Source organism: Manacus vitellinus, unplaced genomic scaffold (assembly GCF_001715985.3).
Source record: "Manacus vitellinus isolate BGI_N305 unplaced genomic scaffold, ASM171598v3 scaffold_29_pilon, whole genome shotgun sequence".
In the NCBI taxonomy this organism is placed as follows: Eukaryota; Metazoa; Chordata; class Aves; order Passeriformes; family Pipridae; genus Manacus; species Manacus vitellinus.
This window is the reverse complement of record NW_021940207.1, coordinates 8118967-8125020: the sequence shown is the minus strand read 5'-3', so window position 1 is coordinate 8125020 and position 6054 is coordinate 8118967.

The window sequence follows — 6054 nt, the reverse complement described above, 5'->3', positions numbered from 1 at the left end:
ACAACCCTGTGCCTTGAGCCAGCTTTAACACTGTGCTCTGATCTAGAACACAGGCTTCAAACGAGTTTGCAGGCAGGAGTTGTAGCGGGATTAATGAAAATGAATTATATGTGCTTCCTTATTTTGGCAATTGTGATTGAATTTTTCTTCCCATTTTGGAGAAGCATTGAAAACATGTTTATAGAGAATTAGACCTTTATGTGGTTTCTTGTGAAAATCACATTTGTTTGAGAAAGAATAGATGATTTTCTTTGAAGTAGAACCAAAACCACTGAAAAACAGGGCTACTTCTACTAAGCAAAATGCCAAACATTTTCCTTTTTGTTTATAGGTCAAGTCTGAAGGAGGCATGGAATCCAGGGAACTTTCTTCTGGCCAGAGCCCTAATTTGTACAGTAGTTAAACTCTGCTTGCCTGTCTGCACTGTGAATAGTCTGATTTCAGTGGGATTATTTGTAACGCATAAACTTGAATCATGAATCCTTTGCAGGATTGGAGCCTTCAGAGTGAACTGCCAGATTTAAAATGCATTATTCCAAAATGTGGCAATGAGTTCTCCATGTTATGTATATGGGCTTTATTGCATCCAACTAATCTCCTAGTTATAACTAATCTCTTGAACCTTGATTCTGTTCATCCTCATTTCAGTAAGTGCAAAGTCATTGCCTGAATCAAATGTTTGGCTTTTTTATTCCTTCATCCTTAATTATTACATAACCTTTAATACGGGGTTTACGGAAGCGAGAGGTAGGTCCAGCGTATAAATTGGATTAGTCCTCCTGGAGCCTGTGGAGTTATAACTGTTTACAGAGACTAAGAATCTTCACTGAAAGGTTTTCTCTAATCCCACAATATAATTAGACTGAAAGAGTTATTTTCAAGAGTTGTTACTACCTGAAAATGATAACTCACTGGGGCATCGTTAGTATAATAGCAAAGTCACTGCTCAAGGATGCTGGAAATCCAAACACTCTGCACTGTTTGCATTGCTCAATAGGACAGTTAATATATTGTCTCCCGTGTGACTTGTGTAGTAAAATTGGTGTATTAACTCTAACAACATTGTGTATGTTTCCCTAATCAAAAAATGAAACCAGTGTCTCTGGCAGTAGATAACTATACTCCTAGCAGGACACATACTCATGTAGCTTTTCAGTGTTCAGCAAGGGCTTTACAAAAACATATAAACAGCAGAACAATTTATATTTGTAGATAAAAAGTAACATCACTTACACTGAATAAGCTAGAGAAAGCTGAGTTTATATATTTTAATACACTTCATCAGTAGTACCTAAAGGAGCAGACCCAAAGCCTTATGGAAATGGAAAGAGGCTGGCTTATTTCAGCAGGACCTTGATTTATCCTGTTATCCTTAAGATGTGCAGGCTCTTATGGGGGAAAGGAACCATCATACACATAATATTCAGGCATACACAAATCCCAGTGCCAGCTTTGTTGTCCCTGTGCAGTCTTACTCATATAATCAAATCAATGGAGACTTAAAATAGGCTTCAGACAACTGCTCCCATCCCGGCAATGGCAGGATTGTTTGTGATACACAGACAAAGCCCATAACAGAAATGAGGCACTGACACATTGAAAAGTCTTGTGAGAGGTGCTGTGGATGTGATGGTTGAAATACCTGCAGCCATGTGGTCTTTTGTGTGACAGGTGTGAACATACCCTTTTCCTACCTTGGCAGTATGGTCAAAATCTCCAGGCACTGCTGGGTGCCCCCTGCCCTGGCCAGCAGCAACATCAGCATTGAGAGCAGTGGAGCTGCCTCCATCCTGCTCCATCATGCTCCTGGGGTAAGGACAAGGGTAGTCCCTGAACTTTAGAGGTCTCCCTTAACCTTTCAAAGGCCTTAGGAGATGTGTGGGAACAAAGTCCTCTCCAAGGTGTTTCCTATTGCTGCAGACTTGCCTGGTAAGGCTTCACATCTCTCCTTGGCAAGAAATCAGATATTACTGGGATCTTTGTCTGTCTAGCTACTTTCTTCCTAAAAATCCTACTAAGACTTCATCATGTGTTGGAAAAGATAAGAATGTGTTTTCTCATGATAGGTCATGTCAGTCCCCCCCACCAGACAGGCAGAATCCCTGTCAGCTCTTGTGTATCTGTGGTTATCAGATCCAGCTGAGAGCGCGGGGCTGTTGCAGCTCCGGGGAAGGACAAACCCTGCATGCTCTCCTCTTATATTCCCTTCTCTTCCTGGGACCTGTGCACAGTTACCCCCACACCCCTGCACAGAACAGTGTGCTCTCAGAGAGGGAGTAGAGACACCTCTGTGGCACAGCTGCAGCTGGGGAGAACATTGCAGCAGGAGCTCCATACCAACAGGACTGTTGTTCAACACCTCTCATTGAACATGCACAGAATGTTTTATGCTTGTACTTAAAATAGTAGCTCAAGTACTGCGACATCTGTTTTACATCAGTTGTGCTTATGAATGCAAACACTGGTCTTTAAAGGTAATTTTTACTAATGTGCTCGCCATTTCAGAATTCCCTGGCTTGATGTATCATCAGGGTGATACATCTGATGCCAGCAGCACACCGTGTTTCAAAGCAGATTATAATACGTTGCTGATGTGAAGCTTAAGACACGCTTTGTTAAAATCCAGCTTTTATCTGAGAGAAAGGGTTTTCTTTCTACCATTAGAGACTATTTGCGCTGCAGAAAAATAATTCTGCCTCTGAAAGTTATCTGGCCAAATTAGTACTGTCAGTTTCTAGGAAGCTGTATCAGGAAATGTTGTGTTATTTCACGTTTTCCGTGCTAGGCTTTAATACCGCGTTGTCCCATTTTATGTATTTATGCTTTTGCAATGTTTATAACTTGACCACTGAGGGCTAATCTGGTACATAATGTATAAATCTATATTTTCATGTTATCCATTTTTATCCTAATTTGAATTTTAAAATAGCTGTTGAGGTGGTTAAATGGTGCCTTGTTAGTATTTCTGCATTTGGTAAGCAAAATTTGGAACTTTCTGTTTAAAACGATCTCCTAATGCAACTGTTTGTAATATTTCTAGTTGCAGATTAGGTCTTCCGACAGTCACAAATAAGCAAATAACTAAGACATGTATGATCTTTTTAAGTACAGAAAAGGTATGGTATGAGATGAATGATAGGAACAGAATTATTTTATGCAACAAAATAACCAAAGAGAAGTTTCTGGTAAAGTACCAGTTGATAGAAATTTGCGCTGAGCTAAAAAAATATTTCTGTGCTTTTGTAAAGTCTACAGAGAACCACTTTTAAATGTGAATTTATGTAGCACTGCCTGCCTTAGCTAAAATTGGAGAGAAAAAAAATGAATATATCAGAATGTCAGGGTGGTGGTAAGATGAAATGTTCTGTTCATTGTTGGATTATAAAAAAGAAACTTGGCAGTTATTTGACTGACTGGATGATAAGATATTATCATTAGATATAAAGATTGTACATTCAGTGGATACATAAATGCTTACTAATGCCAAAAAGACATGAAAATATGATTTCCTCTTCAAAATCCCGAGGGACCTCATTCTACATATTTATTTAGGAAAATTGGAATATATCAAAGGTAGAGACCTCTGACATTCTTAATACTACTAATTAAATCTTCCTGTCAGGAAGGTCCTCAAACCTAATTTAGAAGGACCTCTGTGATTTACCAGTGCTGTGCCTGCTGTGTAGCTGTGCCAGGGTGGGCACTCATTAGTGGCAGAGTTACCTTGTAGTCCTTTAGCAAGGGTTGTAGGATCCAACAGCAGCCTGAGGCTTCATTTTCCTGATTTTTACCTGGCCTGACCTGTACAAATTAAGAACCGGTATTTTGGTATCAAATATTAAAAAAGTACCGTTTTTATGACTTTGTTATTTGTTAATGAGAAAATGGAGGGAGAAGACAGATTTTGTAACTTCTAATAAGACTTCCTAGACATCTCTATGCTTCAGTAAATTAGTCATCTTTTCAGCACTTCTTGTTTGCATTACTTTCCTCAACCAACACTGAAGGTGGTTATTTTGATGAGGAAGTAAAATAAATGGGCTAATGTGAACTGGGAGAAAGCCTGTTATAGATCCTCTGTGAGTGGCCCTTGAGATGATCTGTAACGTTGCAGAGAGCTCACAAATCTCTAGTCCTCAGGCAGCTGCTCCAGAGCCTGCTGAAGAGCTGAGACCATCCCTATCTGCACACCAATGTGTCTGCTGCCTTCCTTTGTCTTCTCCTGTTGCTGTAGTTACAGGTGTGTGTGAGGGCCTCCTGTGGCATCTCAGCAGCTGCTCTGTCACCTCTTTTTTTTTTTGGCATAGTGATCCTTTCCACAAACATCAACAGCCTGATAACTCTTTTCAAAGTCACAACAATCTGACAGGCTAAAAGTGCCTGGTTGGCAGCTTCCTGGTTTGGAACAGACTCCTGACTGCTTTCTGATTTTTTAACTACACCATGGGGAAGAGCTTGCAGCTTGACATGGCTATCATACTATAATAATATGTTCAATTAAATAATTGTTTACTGTTTCTATTACCTTTTATGTTACTCTTTTTTTTAAGAGAGGTGACAAAAATAAATGCTTTCTTTTTCCCCAGTGTAAAAAATCCCCAGTTGTATGATGAGATTTTTGGGCTTAACAAAAACACTTAAGTACTCTTGACCCTCTAGTGAGGAACTGTAGAAAGAATAAGAGTCAAGATTTTCTGTGCAGTGGGTGTTCATGTTCTTAACAGTATTCAGCTTCATAAGCTGTAACAGAAACTTCTTTTGGTAGGTCTTTCATCTCTATAAACAGCTTACTGCAGCCATCCCAGTTAATTTGATTAGTGGCACTCAGACATGAACCCAGTGAAACAGCAGCTTAAGAGCACTTTTGCAACCAGTGACTATACTGGGAATTCTAATCTTTGTCAGAGCTGCACAGGAGGACAGCTACTTCTCTCACATTTCTGAGTGTTTTAAAACTGTTTTGAACACTTACGTACTTCAGGGAATGACATATAAAGGGTGAGAAAGCTTATCACCTGACATAGCTTTCTGGAATTAGGTCAATCCACACTGTTTCATTTAACAGTTGTTCCTTATCCTGTGTTCTTAAAATCAAGCTTTCCTTCTCCACTCCTGCATAAGATAGGGCAGTGTTTTTGATGTGTGAACACAGAGGATGCGTGACTGTGGTGTTAGGGAAGGAAGGATAACACCTTTCTCAAGTATCCCAGGAAGGAAGGAAGGTTAGGATCCATATTTTGTATAACAGTTGGGTTCTGCATGTGTCCCAGGGTTGGGCTGTCCAGCTCCCTTAAATTGCCTTCCCAAGGCTATCAGTGCCCGTTGTATTTAAAATGGCTCCATTTCCAATTTCTCAAGTTGGATACCTGGGGTATTCTCTTGATGAAATGCCCACATTGTTTGGGTCCTGCAGATTTTCAAATGGAAAATATGAAATGCAAATTATTAAGGCAGAAAATGAAGGCAGAGGAGCTGCAGGCTTTGGTAGCTCATTTGGGGAGTCTTTTGGCGTACAAAGATTAGAGCAATCAGTTTCCAGGTTTGATATGCAGGTGGCAAAGGCAAATGTTGTACCTGGGAAAGGATATACTTCCCCTTTCTCCTCTGGAGGGGAAGTACAGATCATATGTTCATTAAAAAGACTGCACCTGATCATATCTTGATACTGTAAACCTGAGCAGAATTAGCTCTTATCTTAATATCTCTGCTTATGTAAAACAATAGTGTAAGGTTTTGGTAATCACAGCTTTAGGGTGACTGCCAAAATGATCAATAGTGAAACAGTTAAAGTGAAGGTATTTAAGCACTGCCACTTCGTATTACAGTTAAAACCTGCTGAGATAAATTCAAGCTCCTAACATTAATGACTCTCTAAAAAGAAAATTAAATAAAAGTTTAACTTCTGTAAGTCACTGACTTGGCAAATTTTAGGAAAGAGAAAACTAAGCAGCAGTTTATGTCACAGGATAATCGTGTCTCCTCTACTAGATTTGAATTTCAGATGCTACAGAGTCTCTCGGCCCACACAGGTTTCATAAGTGCTAATATGTCTTC